The sequence below is a fragment of the Ornithorhynchus anatinus genome, chromosome 2, assembly GCF_004115215.2.
Source record: "Ornithorhynchus anatinus isolate Pmale09 chromosome 2, mOrnAna1.pri.v4, whole genome shotgun sequence".
In the NCBI taxonomy this organism is placed as follows: Eukaryota; Metazoa; Chordata; class Mammalia; order Monotremata; family Ornithorhynchidae; genus Ornithorhynchus; species Ornithorhynchus anatinus.
This window is the reverse complement of record NC_041729.1, coordinates 171,216,938-171,232,398: the sequence shown is the minus strand read 5'-3', so window position 1 is coordinate 171,232,398 and position 15,461 is coordinate 171,216,938.

Sequence of the window (15,461 nt, the reverse complement as noted above, 5' to 3'; positions counted from 1 at the left end):
CACTAGATGAGACTGTAAGCCCGACAAAGGGCAGGGACTGTCTCTGTTACCAATTTGTACATTCCAAGCACTTAGTACAGTGCTCTGCACATAGTAAGCGCTCAATAAATAATAGGGAAGCAGTGTGGCTCAGTGGAAAGAGCACGGGCTTCGGAGTCAGAGGTCATGGGTTCGACTCCCGGCTCTGCCACTTGTCAGCTGTGTGACCGTGGGCAAGTCACTTCACTTCTCTGTGCCTCAGTTACCTCATCTGTAAAATGGGGATTAACTGTGAGCCTCACGTGGGACGACCTGATTACCCTGTATCTCCCCCAGCACTTAGAACAGTGCTCTGCACATAGTAAGCGCTTAACAAATACCAATATTATTATTATTATAAATACTATTAAATAAATACTATTGAATTGCACTAGTTCCATGCAGCCCTGCAATCATGACACTTGCCCTATGGAGAACCATAGGTTAACAGAAATTTTGCTGGGAGACTGTGGTGGTGATCACACTTCCTCTAGCAGGGTCAGGGAAGGCCCTAAGTTTGAAATAACTCCTCCTCAGCTGCTGCAGCTCTATGCTAACCTGGAAATCAAGCAGCTCCCATCAGCAAGGCCCAGCACTTAAATTCCAACATTATTATTATTAATAATAGTGACGATGGTATCCGTTAAACACCGAGATAATACTAATGATATAGACAAGAGGCAGAGCTGGGATGAGAACTCACCACCTTCTGCCTCCCAGGCCCCTTCTCTATCCACTAAGCCATGCTGCTTCTTGAGACCTGAGTCCTCTAGAACAGGACCCGAATCATCTTGAGTGACAGGACCTGCATCATCCTGATAAACAGGACTCGGATCATCTTGGACAGGACCGGGGATGTCTTGATGAACAGGACTAGTAACATCTGCAACACGTTAATCCAATCACTTATCCTATTCCGCCTTGATAACTGTATAAATCTCCTTGCTGAACTCCCTGCCTCCTGTATCTCCCCACTCCAGTCCATACTTAACGATTTGTGTTACCGATTTGTACATTCCAAGTGCTAAGTACAGTGCTCTGCACATAGTAAGCGCTCAATAAATACTATTGAATGAATGAACTTCATTCTGCTGACCGGATCATTTTTCTACAAAAACGTTCAGGACATTTTAAAAGTCATTACTTTGCCCCCTCCTACCTCACCTGGCCACTCTCCTACTGCAACCTAGGCTGTTGTCATGCTAACCTTCTCACTGTACTTCAATCTTGTCTGTCTCATCACCAACCTCTGCCTCTGGCCTAGAAATGCCCTCCCTCCTCATATCTAGTCATCTCCTCCAAGAGGGTTTTCCTAAATCCTCCTTTCCTCTTCTCTCACTCCCTTCTGCACCTCCTTGACTTGCTCCTGTCTTGTCTTGTCTTGTTTCTGTCCATCTGTCTCCCCTGATTAGACTGTGAGCCCGTCACTGGGCAGGGATTGTCTCTATCTGTTGCCAAATTGTACATTCCATGCCCTTAGTATGGTGCTCTGCATATAGTAAGCGCTCAATAAATACTATTGAATGAATGAATTCATTCCCCCTCCCAGCTCCACAGCACTTATGTCCATATCTTTCATTTATTTATTTATATTGATGTCTGTTTCCCCCTTTAGATTGTAAGATAGATTGTGGGCAGGAAATGCATGTTACAGTGTACTCTCCCAAGCACTTAGTATATAGTGTACTCTCCCAAGTACATAGTATAGTGCTCCATACACAGTTAGCACTCAATAAATACAATGGACTGAGAGAAAGAGGAAGTATTTATCGCCACTTTTCTGAAAAGTGAGGAGATAGGCCACACAGCAGGTATAATAGGCTCTCCTAACTTCCTGACTTCCTTCTAGACTCTGAACTCCCTCTAGACTATATACTCATTGTGGGCAGGTAATGTGTCTGTTTATTGTTGTATATACTCTCCCAAGCATTTAGCATGGAGCTTTGCCCACAGTAAGTGCTCAATAAATATGAATGAATGAATGAATGAATGAATGAATGAATGAACTTACTCAAGGTCACATAGCTGACAAGTGGCAGAATCGGATTTAGAACCCAAGCCCTTTGACTCCTAGGCTCACACCCTTTTCACTAATAATTATGGAACTTGTTAAGCGCTTACTATGTGCCAAGCACTGTTCTAAGCACTGGAATACATACAAATTAAGCAGATTGGACACAGTCCCTGGCCCACATGGCGCTCACACTCTTTATCCCCATTTTACAGATGAGGGAACTGAGGCCCAGAGAAGTTAAGTGACTTGCCTAAGATCACACAGGAGACATGCGGTGGAACCACAATTAGTACAGTGCTCAATAAATAAAATTGAATGAATGAATGAATTATTTATATTAATGCCTATTTACTTGTTCTGATATGTGTAGATATATATAGATCTATAATTGTATTTATTTATATTGATGATATTGAGGCCTGTTTACTTGTTTTGATGTCTGTCCTCCCTGCCCTTCCAAACTGTGATCCCGCTGTGGGCAGGGATTGTCTCTCTTTGTTGCTTTGTTGCTAATTTGCACTTTCCAAGCACTTAGTACAGTTCTCTGCACACAGTAAACACTCAATAAATATGATTGAATGAATGAACAAACCCAGGTTCTTCTGACTTCCAGGCCCTTCTGACTTCCAGGCCCATACTTTATCCACTAAATCAAGCTGCTTCTCATTAGGCCACACTGCTTCCTGAATTTATGCCAGTACTTGATCTCCTCATCTTCCCTCCCAAACCCAGTCCTCTCCCAGACTTCTCTATCACCATGAATGGCACGACCATCCTTCCCGTCTCTCGGGCCCGCAATCTCGGTGTCATCCTTGACTCGTCTCTCTCGTTCACCCCACGCATCCTATCCGTTACCAAGACCTGCCGGTTTCACCTTTACAATATCGCCAAGATCCGCCCTTTCCTCTCCACCCAAACGGCTACCTTACTGCTACAGGCTCTCGTTATATCCCGGCTAGACTACTGTGTCAGCCTTCTCTCTGACCTCCCTTCCTCCTCTCTCGCCCCCCTCCGGTCTATTCTTCACTCCGCTGCCCGGCTCATCTTCCTGCAGAAACGATCTGGGCATGTCACTCCCCTTCTTAAACAACTCCAGTGGTTGCCTATCAACCTCCGCTCCAAACAAAAACTCCTCACTCTAGGCTTCGAGGCTCTCCATCACCTTACCCCTTCCTACCTCTCCTCCCTTCTCTCTTTTTACCGCCCACCCCGCACGCTCCGCTCCTCTGCCGCCCACCTCCTCACCATCCCTCGGTCTCGCCTATCCTGCCGTCGACCCCTGGGCCACGTCCTCCCGTGGTCCCGGAACGCCCTCCCTCTTCACCTCCGCCAAACTGATTCTCTTCCCCTCTTCAAAACCTTACTTAAAACTCACCTCCTCCAAGAGGCCTTCCCAGACTGAGCTCCTCTTCTCCCTCTACTCCCTCTACCACCCCCCCTTCACCTCTCCACAGCTAAACCCTCTTTTCCCCCTTTCCCTCTGCTCCTCCCCCTCTCCCTTCCCATCCCCTCAGCACTGTACTCGTCCACTCAACTGTATATATTTCCATTACCCTATTTATTTTGTTAATGAATTGTACATTGCCTTGATTCTACTTAGTTGCCATCGCTTTTACGAGATGTTCTTCCCCTTGACTCTATTTATTGCCATTGTTCTTGTCTGTCCGTCTCCCCCGATTAGACTGTAAGCCCGTCAAACGGCAGGGACTGTCTCTATCTGTTGCCGACTTGTTCATTCCAAGCGCTTAGTACAGTGCTCTGCACATAGTAAGCGCTCAATAAATACTATTGAATGAATGAATGAACTTGATACAGTGCTTGGCACAGTGTAAGCACTTAACAAATACCACAATTATTATTTATAAAAATAATAAGAACAACAACAATTAGCATGGTCTAGTGGAAAGAGCACAAGCCTGCAAGTCGGAGGGCCTGGGTTGTAGTCCCAGTTCTGCCATTTCTGGGCAAGTCACTTTACTTTTCTGTGCTTTAGTTCTCTTATCAGAATAATAATAATAACAATAATGATTGCTACCATTCCCAATGAGGGGTAGCATAGAGATGACAAACACCACAGCTCCAAGTCAGGCATTTTTAATTTCACTCCATCCCAGGAGGGCTCAACACATAACCACCATTCCACGCACAGAGCAAACATCGAACGAGCGGCCTCCATACTGAGCATGGGCCGCTTCCACAGGCGGAGTTTTAATACATCCTTTAAGCCCACCCCTGGCTGACCCAGGCAGCTCCCCTTGGCCTTCCCGAAGACGGTCCCACAGGAGCAAACCTTCATTAGTCCCCCTGTTCAGGTTCATGGGGTCTCTCATTGGTGGTCGAGCATGAAGTTGGCATCCCTTGTTCTCTAGTGGTGTCCGTTCATCGCTCTTCCTCCTGCCTCCAAAGGTCCATTGATCTCCGCCTCGTGGCCTAATCCACCACCTTAGAGCCATGTGGCCTTGGGGCTGGGGGAGCCCCCTCTCTGGGCTATAGGGCCACATTGGATGGCAGGGGGGACAAGGCAGCTAGAATCCCCCTCCCCTCATGTGCAGAGCCCAAACCAGACCCAGGTTTGGAGCCAGGGAGGGGAAGGAACAATGAGGAAAAACAGCCTTTAGGTGGGGCTCCGCATTAGAAGGGCCTGGGGATGCCCTGAGCCAGCAAAAGCTCTATGTGTGGGGCTCTGGGTTGGAGACAAGGTGGCGCTCATCTCTCTGACCCAGGGCACAAGCCTGAGGAGGGGAAGGATAACAATGGTATTTGTTAAGGGCTTACTGTGCTTACTATGTTCCAAGCACACTTCTAAGAGCTGGGGTAGATACAAGATACTTGGGTTGCACATTGTTCCAGTCCCCCATAGGGCTCCCAGTCTTGATCCCCATTTTACAGATCAGGGAACTGAGGCACAGAGGATTCAATAGCTGTTCTCCCTCCTACTTAGACTGTGAGCCTCAGGTGGAACCTGATTATTTTGTATCTATCAACATTTAATACAGTGCTAGGCAATATTGTTATCGTTATTATTATCATTCTCATCATGCTTATTATACCAGTGAACAGAAGATTTTGCCTGAGGTAAAGAGGAATGTCTGTACTCAACTCCCTCCCCCTACTGTGTCACCGTTGCACTTGGATCTGTTCCCTTTAAGCACTTGATATTCACCCCACTCTCAGACTCACAGCACTTACATCTATACCCATAATTTTTCATTTATATCAATGACTATCTCTTCCTCTAGATTGTAAGCTCCTTGTGGGCAGAGAATGTGTCTACCAACTCTCTTATTTATACAATAAATACGCTCAATAAATATGATTGAATGAATGAATGCTCTCCCAAGCACTCAGTACAGTGCTTTGCAGACAGGAAGTGCTCAATAAATACCATTAATTGATTGATTGATCCCTTCAGCCAACCCCAACACTTATTAGCTTATTTACACCCTCCTTACTCTGGAGCACATTGAGGAAAATGGGCATGCCAGACCATTTAATTGCATTAATACGGAACCTGTATGGTGAACAGGAGGCTACAATAAGAGCAGAATATGGAGGAACTGGCTGGTTTCCCATTAATAAGGGTGTAAGACAAGAATGTATCTTACTGCCTTATCTGTCCATCCTTTACACTGAATACTTAATGAAAGAAGCCAGATTGATTATTGGGGAGTAAAAATTGGAGGAAGGAATATAAACAACCTTCGTTATGCTGATGATACTATCCTACTAACAGAAAGTGAAGAAGATTTGAAGGCTTATTACTAAAATTTAAGGAACAGGAAAAAAAAAGATGTCCTACATTTGAATGTTAAGAAAACAAAGATAATGACAACTGGAAGTTTTAACACATTTGTAGTGGATGGAGAGAAGATTGAAAGAGCTGACAATTTTTCTCTCCTGGGGTCGATAATCAATAATAAAGGAACTAGAAGTCAAGAAATACACTGAAAATTAATGTTAGGAAGACTTACTACAAAGAGCCTGGAAAAAGTCCATAAAACATGCTGATGTACAGTTGCCACAAAACCACAGCTGTCAATCCTATGGTGTTTCCAGTGACAACGCATGGATCCGAAAGCTGGACAGTGAAAAAACAGGATGGAAAAAACATCGATTCTTTTGAAATGTGGTGTTCGAGAAAACTTTTGTGAATACCATGGACTGCCCGAAGAACAAACAAATGGACTTTAAAGCAAATTAAGCCAAAGTGGTCTTTGGAAGGCAAAAAACTCGACTTACATTAGCATACTTTGGACACATAATCAGGAGGACTAATTCTCTGGAGAAGACAATAATGCTAAGACACTAATGAGAGAAGCAGCGTGGCGCAGTGGAAAGAGCACGGGCTTTGGAGTCAGGGCTCATGAGTTCGAATCCCAGCTCTGCCACTTGTCAGCTGTGTGACTGTGGGCAAGTCACTTAACTTCTCTGTGCCTCAGTTCCCTCATCTGTAAAATGAGGATTAAGACTGTGAGCCCCACGTGGGACAACCTGATTCCCCTGTGTCTACCCCAGCGCTTAGAACAGTGCTCTGCACATAGTAAGCGCTTAACAAATACCAACATTATTAAGCAGTGTGGCTCAGTGGAAAGAGAAGGGGTTTGGGAGTCAGAGGTCTAGCGTTCTAATCCCGGCTCCGTCACCTGTCTGCTGTGTGACTTTGGGCAAGTCACTTAACTTCTCTGTGTCTCAGTTATCTCATCTGCAAAATGGGGATTAAGACTATGAGCCCCACATGGGAGAACCTGATTACCTTGTTATCTCCCCAGTGCTTAGAACAGTACTTGGCATATAGTAAGCACTTAACAAATACCATCATTATCATTAATACTAGAAAAAGTCCATGGAAAATGAGGAAGAGGCTGACCATCAGCTAGATAATAATAATAATATGATGGCAGCTAGATAATAATAATAATAATAATGGTATTTGTTAATTGCTTACTAAGTGCCAAACAATGTTCTAAGGGACATAACGATAATGAAAGAACCATTAAAAAGGGTGTGGATTTTGTCAGAGGACAGGACATTCTGAAGAAAGAAGAATAAAGTCACTATGAATCGGAAATGACTTGATGGCCCTTAATAATAATAACAACACTCGTGTATATGTATCTGCTTTATTTTTGGATTTTGACCCCTCTAATGGTAAATATTTTTGTCTTTCCTGAAGCCAACACCCCCTTAACTCCCATTCTCTCCTGGACCCCCTCCAATCTGGCTTCCGTCCCCTCCACTTTACCGAGACTGCTCTCTCTAAGGTCACCCATGACCTCCTTCTTGCCAAATCCAAAGGCTCCTACTCCATTCTAATCCTCCTTGACCTCTCTGCTGCCTTTGACACTGTTGACCATCCCCTCCTCCTCCATACCTTATCTCACCTTGGCTTCACAGACTCCGTCCTCTCCTGGTTCTCCTCTAATCTCTCTGGCCGGTCATTCTCAGTCTCCTTCGCAGGCGCCTCCTCCCCCTCCCATCCTTTAACTGTTGGAGTTCCTCAAGGGTCAGTTCTTGGCCCTCTTCTGTTCTCCATTTACACTCACTCCCTCGGTGAACTCATTCGCTCTCACGGCTTTGACTACTATCTCTACGCAGATGACACACAGATCTACATATCCGCCCCTGTCCTCTCCCCCTCCCTTCAGGCTCGCATCTCCTCCCGCCTCCGGGATGTCTCCACCTGGATGTCGGCCCACCACCTAAAACTCAACATGAGCAAGACTGAGCTCCTCATCTTCCCTCCCAAGTCCGGTCCTCTCCCAGACTTCCCTATCACCGTGGATGGTACGACCCTCCTTCCCATCTTTCAGGCCCGCAATCTCGGTGTCATCCTTGACTCGTCTCTCTCGTTCACCCCACACAACCGATCCGTTACCAAGACCTGCCGGCCTCACCTTTATAATATCACCAAGATCCGCCCTTTCCTCTCCACCCAAATGGCTACCTTACTGCTACAGGCTCTTGTAATATCCCGGCTAGACGTCACTGATAAAATCACTAAAAGATCAGTGAGATCAAACTAGAAGCATCACCGATTTCTTCCACGTGTTGACTTCCTCCTAAAATAGATTGATTAATGCCCACAAATAGCATTATAAAAGCTAGTTTGACTTAGAGAAGCAGCATGGCTCAGTGGAAAGAGCCCAGGCTTGGGAGTCAGAGGTCATGGGTTCTAATCCCGGCTCCGCCGCTTGCCAGCTGTGTGACTTTGGGCAAGTCACTTCACTTCTCAGTGCCTCAGTTACCTCATCTGTAAAATGGGGATTAAAACTGTGAGCCCCACATGGGATGACCTGATCACCTTGTATCCCCCCCCAGCACTTAGAACAGTGCTTTGCACATAGTAAGCGCTTAACAAACACCAAATGACAAATGACTACTGTGTCCGCCTTCTCTCTGATCTCCCTTCCTCCTCTCTCTTCCCGCTCCAGTCTATTCTTCACTCCACTGCCTGGCTCATCTTCCTGCAGACACGCTCTGGGCATGTCACTCCCTTTCTTAAACACCTCCAGTGGTTGCCTATCGACCTCTGCTCCAAACAAAAACTCCTCTCTCTAGGCTTCAAGGCTCTCCATCACCTTGCCCCTTCCTACCTCTCCTCCCTTCTCTCTTTCTACTGCCCATCCGGCACGCTCCAATCCTCTGCCACCCACCTCCTCACCGTCCCTCAGTCTCGCCTATCCCGCTGTCGACCCCTGGGTCACGTCCTCCCGCGGTCCTGGAATGCCCTCCCTCCTCACCTCCGCTAAACTAATTCTCTTCCCCTCTTCAAAACCCTATTTAAAGCTCACCTCCTCCAAGAGGCCTTCCCAGACTGAGCTCCCCCTTTTCCCTCTGCTCCCTCTACTCCCCCTTCTCCTCTCCGCAGCTAAACCCTCTTCTCCCCCCTTTCCCTCTGCTCCTCCCCCTCTCCCGTCCCATCCCCTCAGCACTGTACTCATCTGCTCAACTGCATATATCTTCATCACCCTATTTATTTTGTTTGTTTAATGAGATGTACATCACCCTGATTCTATATATTTGCTATTGTTTTATGAGATGTTCTTCCCCTTGACTCTATTTATTGCCATTGTTCTTGTCTGTCTCCCCCGATTAGACTGTAAGCCCGTCAAAGGGCAGGGACTGTCTCTATCTGTTGCTGATTTGTACATTCCAAGCACTTAATACAGTGCTCTGCACATAGTAAGCACTCAGTAAATACTATTGAATGAATGAATCCCCATTTTAATAATGTTGGTATTTGTTAAGCACTTACTATGTGCAGAGCACTGTTCTAAGTGCTGGGGTAGATACAGGGTAATCAGGTTGTCCCACGTGAGGCTCACAGATGAGGTAACTGAGGCACAGAGAAGTGAAGTGACTCGCCCACAGTCACACAGCTGCCAAGTGGCAGAGCCGGAAGTCGAACCCATGACCTCTGACTCCGAAGCCTGGGCTCTTTCCACTAAAGCCACGCTGCTTCCCTTTTAGAAGTTGGTATTTGTTAAGCGTTTACTATGTGCAGAGCACTGTTCTAGGCGCTGTGGTAGATACAGGGTAATCAGGTTGTCCTACATAAGGCTCACAGTCTTCATCCCCATTTTACAGATGAGGCACAGAGAGGTTAAGTGACTTGCCCACAGTCACACAGCTGACAAGTGGCAGAGCCTGAATTCGAACCCATGACATCTGACTCCCAAGCCTGGGCTCTTTCCACTGAGCCACGCTGCTTCTCTACAGATAAGGTAGCTGAGGCACAGAGAAGTTTAGTGACTTGTTCAAAGTCACACAGCTGACAAGCAGTACTAGTAGAAGTAGTACTAGTGGCAATATTTATTGAGCACCCACTGTACTAGGTGCTTGGGAAGTGCAGAATAAAAAGAAACACATTCCCTGCCTACAAGGAGCTTACACTTTAACAGGGGAACCAAACATAAATGTATTACAACTAGACTGAGCAAAATAAATAATTGAATTTGCATATGCAAATGAGTGCTAAAGAGAGTATAAATAAGGTCATAGAGCTAGAGTTGGCTTAAGGGATGATATGGTACTGTTAAACACTGACTATGTGCCAAGCCCTGTACTAAGCGTACACACAAGGGTACACACAAGATAATGAGGTCCCACGTGGGGTTCACAGTCTAAGGAGGCGGGAGAACAGGTATTGGGTCTCCATTTTGTAAATGAAGGAATGGAGACCTAGAAAAATGAAGTGACTTGGGCCAGGTCACGCAGCAGACAAGTGGCAGAGCCATGATTAGAACACAGATTCTCTGGCTTCCAGGTCCGTGTTGTTTCCACTGGGAGGGCTATGGATGTGGGGAGAGTTGAGGGCTGACTGATGCAGGGAGGGAGGGAGGTTCAAGCTGGGGGAACACAAATATGAGTGAGGGGATGGATGTGAAAGAGTTGAGAATGAGGAGAAACAAAGATAGCAAGTTAGGGAATAGGGGTTGAAGAGAGAGGATATGTGAGGTGTGGCTGGAAGGCGGACAATAATAATAATAATAATAATGTTGGTATTTGTTAAGCGCTTACTTCCAGAGGCCAATTTTGAGGAGTTTGAGTTTGAAATTATCTGAATCGGGTGACCTGGGCTCCGATCAGTCTATCAATCCAAAGTATTTATTGAGTCCCTGCCGGGTGCAGAGCATTGTACTAAGCCAATTGTGAGGAGTTAGAGTTCAGAGCTCTCTGAATTGGTCAATCTGGAGTCTGATCATTTAATCAGTCAATAGGACTTCCTGAGTCCCTGCTGGGTACAGAGCACTGTACTAAGGGCTTGGGAGAGGGCAACAAAATTAATCTAAATGACCTCCATTAATCAATCAATCAATCATAATTATTGAGTGGTTACAGTATGCAAAGCGCTGTACTAAGTGCTTGAGAGAGTAGAGGGTATAATGGATAGAGCACGGGCCTAGGAATCAGAAGGTCATGGGTTCTAATCCTGGCTCCACCATTTGTCTGCTGTGTGACCTTGGGCAAGTTACTTCACTTCTCTTTGCCTCAGTTACCTCATCTGTAAAATGGAGATTGAGACCATGAACCCTAAGTGGGGCTGGGGCTGTGTTCCAACCCAATTTGCTTGCATCCACCCCAGCACTTACTAAGTACAGTGCCTGGCACATAGTAATCACTTAATAAATACCACAATTGCTACCTTTATTATTACAATATAACAGAGTTGGCAGACATGTTCCCCGCCCACAATGAGCTTACAGTCTAGAGGGGGAAACAGACATTAATATGAATAAATTATGGCTATGGACATAAGCGCTGTGGGGCTGAGGTAGGAGTGAATAAAAGATGCAAATCCAAATGCAAGGGCAGCATAGGAGGGAGTGGAAGAAGGGGAAATGAGGGCTTAGTTAAGGAAAGACTCTTGGAGAAGATGTGCTTTAAATAAGGCTTTGAAAGTGGGGAGAGTGATTGTCTGTCATATATGAAGAGGGAGGGAGTTCCAGGCCAGAGGCAGGATGTGGTTAAGAGGTTGGTGGCAAGATAGATGAGATGGAGGTACACTGAGCAGGTTGACATTAGAGGAGCAAAGTGTGCACCCTGGGTTGTAGTAGGAAAACAGCAAGGAAAGATAGGAGGGGGCAAGATGATTGACTGCTTTAAAGCCAATGGTAAGGAGTCCTCAAAGAGGTTAGAGCAACAATAATTTGAATAATAATAATAATAATAACACTAGTGGCGTTTGTTAAGCACTTACTATATATCAAGCACTGTTCTAAGCCCTGGAGAAGATACAAGGTAACCAGGTCAGACATAGTCCCCATCCCATACAGGGCCCACAATCTAAGTAGGAGGGAATACAGGCCTTGAATCCTCATTTTATAGTTGATGGAACTGAGGCACAGAGAAGTTAAGCAACTTGACCAAGGTCACACAGTAGGCACATGGCAGAGCTGATTCCCAGGCCTAAACTCTTTTCACTAGACCACACTCTTCCTAACAAGGGGACAGAGATGCTAAAATACATTTCTGCAAGGAGGAAGAAGAAAAAGGGGAGATGGCCTTGCGCTGGGGACTAAGTAATAGGGAATGTGAGAGTTGTGCGTAAGTAATGTTCATATTTGTCAAGCGCTTACTATGTGCAGAGCACTGTTCTAAGCACTGGGGTAGATACAGGGTAATCAGGTTGTCCCACGTGAGGCTCACAGTTAATCCCCATTTTACAGATGAGGTAACTGAGGCACAGAGAAGTGAAGTGACTTGCCCACAGTCACACAGCTGACAAGTGGCAGAGCTGGGATTCGAACTCATGACCTCTGACTCCCAAGCCTGGGCTCTTTCCACTGAGCCACACTGCTTCTCTGTAAATGCAGTAGGAGAGTGTGAGTATGTTAAATGCTTAGGAGGCAAAGGAGGACTACAGTGGCAGAAGTTGAGGGAGCTATCAACTGGGGAGTTAGAAGGCTTCCTGGAGGAGTTGGAATTTCAGAAGAGTCTAGACAGTGGGAACACTGAAGTCTGCTGGATTGGAACCAGGAGGGTGTTCCAGGCAGGCGGAAGGGACTTTACAGTAGTAGAACGAGGAGTAAGGCAGGGTGAGAAGGTGGGCCTCAGAGGATTGAAGAGTGCAAACTGGTGTGTAGTGGAAGAGAGGCAAGGATAAGGAGCACAGAGAGAGAGAGCTGACTGAGTGCCTTAGATGAGATGCAGTGTGGCCTAGTGGGAAGAGCCCAGGCCTGGGAGTCCGAGGGTCTGTGTTCTAATCCCAACTCTGCCCCCGTCTGCTGTATGGCCTTAGATGAGTCATTTCACTTCTCTGTGCCTCAGTTACCTCATCTGTAAAATACCCCTCCCTCTGCTCTACCCCCTCCCCACCCCACAGCACTTGTGTATATTTTTACACATTTATTATTCTATTTATTTTATTAATGATGTGTATGTATCTATAATGCTATTTATCTATTTTGATGCTATTGATCCTTCTCTACTTGTTTTGTTTTGTTATCTGTCTCCCCCCTTCTAGACTGTGAGCTTGTTGTTGGGTAGGGATTGTTTCTATCTGTTGCCTAATTGTACTTTCCAAGTGCTAAATACAGAGCTCTGCACACAGTAAGTGCACAATAAATACGATTCAATGACTGACTGAATGAATGAATGAATAAAATGGGGATTAAGATGTGAGCCCTTTGAGGGACGGGCTGTGTCCAATCAGATTTGCTTGTATCCACCCCAGCGCTTAGGAGAGTGCCTGGCACGTAGTAAGCGCTTACCATCGTGGCTCAGTGGAAAGAGCAAGGGCTTAGGAGACTGAGGTCATGGGTTCTAATCCCACCTCTGCCACCTGTCAGCTGTGTGACTTTGGGGAAGTCACTTAATTTCTCGGCCCCTCAGTTACCTCATTTGTAAAATGGGGATTAAAACTGTGAGCCTCACGTGGGACAACCTGATTACCCTGTATCTACCCCACCGCTTAGAACAGTGCTTGGCACATAGTAAGCACTTAACAAATACCAACATTATTATTATTATTATTATTAACAAAGACCATTATTATTATTGTTATTAACTTTTCTGGGCCTTATTCATTCAATAGTATTTATTGAGCCCTTACTATGTGCAGAGCACTGTACTAAGCACTTGGTTCCCTCATCCATCAAATTGGGATTCAATGCCAGTTCTCCCTTCTATTTAGAATGTGATGCCCATGTAGGACAGGCACTGTGTTCAATCTGATTATTTTGTACCTATCCCAGCACTTAGTGCTTGTCACAGCTTAAGCACTTTACAAATATCATCATCATTATTATTATTATTATACTGATGTGCTTGATGTGGAAAAGAATGGGCAACTATTGGTGCTTTTTGAGGAGTAGGGCAGTGTGTGCAGAACCACATTTTAGGAAAATGATCCAGGGAGCAGAATGAAGTCAGGTCTGAAGAGAGGAGAGGCTAGAGACAGGGAGGTCAGAGAGGAGGCTGATGCAGGAGTCGAAGCAGGAAATGATGAGTGTGCTCGCAGTTTGGATGGAGAGGGAGGGGATGCACCATCCTGGAAACATGTAACATTGAGAGCACCTATGTATGGGTCGCCTTCGGTAAAACGATGATGATTTTGGTTCTTGTTAAGCACTTACTATGTGCCAAACACTGTTCTAAGCGCTGGGGTAGATACAAATGAATCAATTTGGACACAGTCCCTGTCCCACGTGGGGCTCACTCTCTCCATCCCCATTTTACAGATGAAGTAACTGAGGCCCAGAGAAATTCATTCATTCATTCAATAGTATTTATTAAGCGTTTACTATGTGCAGAACACTGTACTAAGCATTTGGAATGTACAATTCGGTAACAGATAGAGACAACCCCTGCCCATTAATGGGCTCAGGGTCTAAACAGGGGAGACAGACAGCAAAGCAAAACAGAGCAAAACATAACAAGAAATCTGGAGCAGACATCATCAAGATAAATTCATTCATTCAATAGTATTTATTGAGCGCTTACTATGTGCAGAGCACTGTACTAAGCGCTTGGGATGAACAAGTCGGCAACAGATAGAGACAGTCCCTGCCGTTTGACGGGCTTACGGTCTAATCGGGGGAGACGGACAGACAAGAACAATGGCACTAAACAGCGTCAAGGGGAAGAACATCTCGTAAAAACAATGGCAAGTAAATAGAATCAAGGCGATGTACAATTCATTAACAAAATAAATAGGGTAACGAAAATATATACAGTTGAGCAGACAAGTACAGTGCTGTGGGGATGGGAAGGGAGAGGTGGAGGAGCAGAGGGAAAAGGGGAAAATGAGGCTTTAGCTGCGGAGACGTAAATAGAATCATAGAGATATACACATCATTAACAAAATCAATAGAGAAATAAATAATATATACAAATATGCATAGTGCTGAGGGGAGGGGAAGGGGGAAAAGCAGAGGGTGGAGAAGGGGGAATGCCGAATTGTACTTTCCAAGTGCTTAGCACAGTGCTGTGCACACAGTAAGCGCACAATAAATACCACTAAATGACTGACGGAATGAATGAATAAAATGGGGATTAAGACTGTGAGCCCTTTGAGGGATAGGGGCTGTGTCCAACCAGATTTGCTTGTATCCACCCCAGCGCTTAGTAGAATGCCTGGCACATAGTAAGAGCTTGACTGGCCCAAGGTCACAAAGCAGACAAAAGGCAGTGTCGGCATTAGGACCCAGGTCCTGGTGACTCCGCCCACACTCTGCTCTTCCCCCTTCCCGTCCCCTCAGCACTGTGCTCGTTTGTATATATTATTTATTACCCTATTTGTTTTGATAATGAGGTGTATATCTCCTTGATTCTCCTTATCTTGATGATGTTGTCTTGTTTTTGTTTTGTTCTGTATTGCTTTACTGTCTCCCCCGTTTAGACTGTGAGCCCGTCATTGGGCAGGGATTGTCTCTATCTGTTGCCGAACTGGACATTCCAAGCGCTTAGTACAGTGCTCTGCACATAG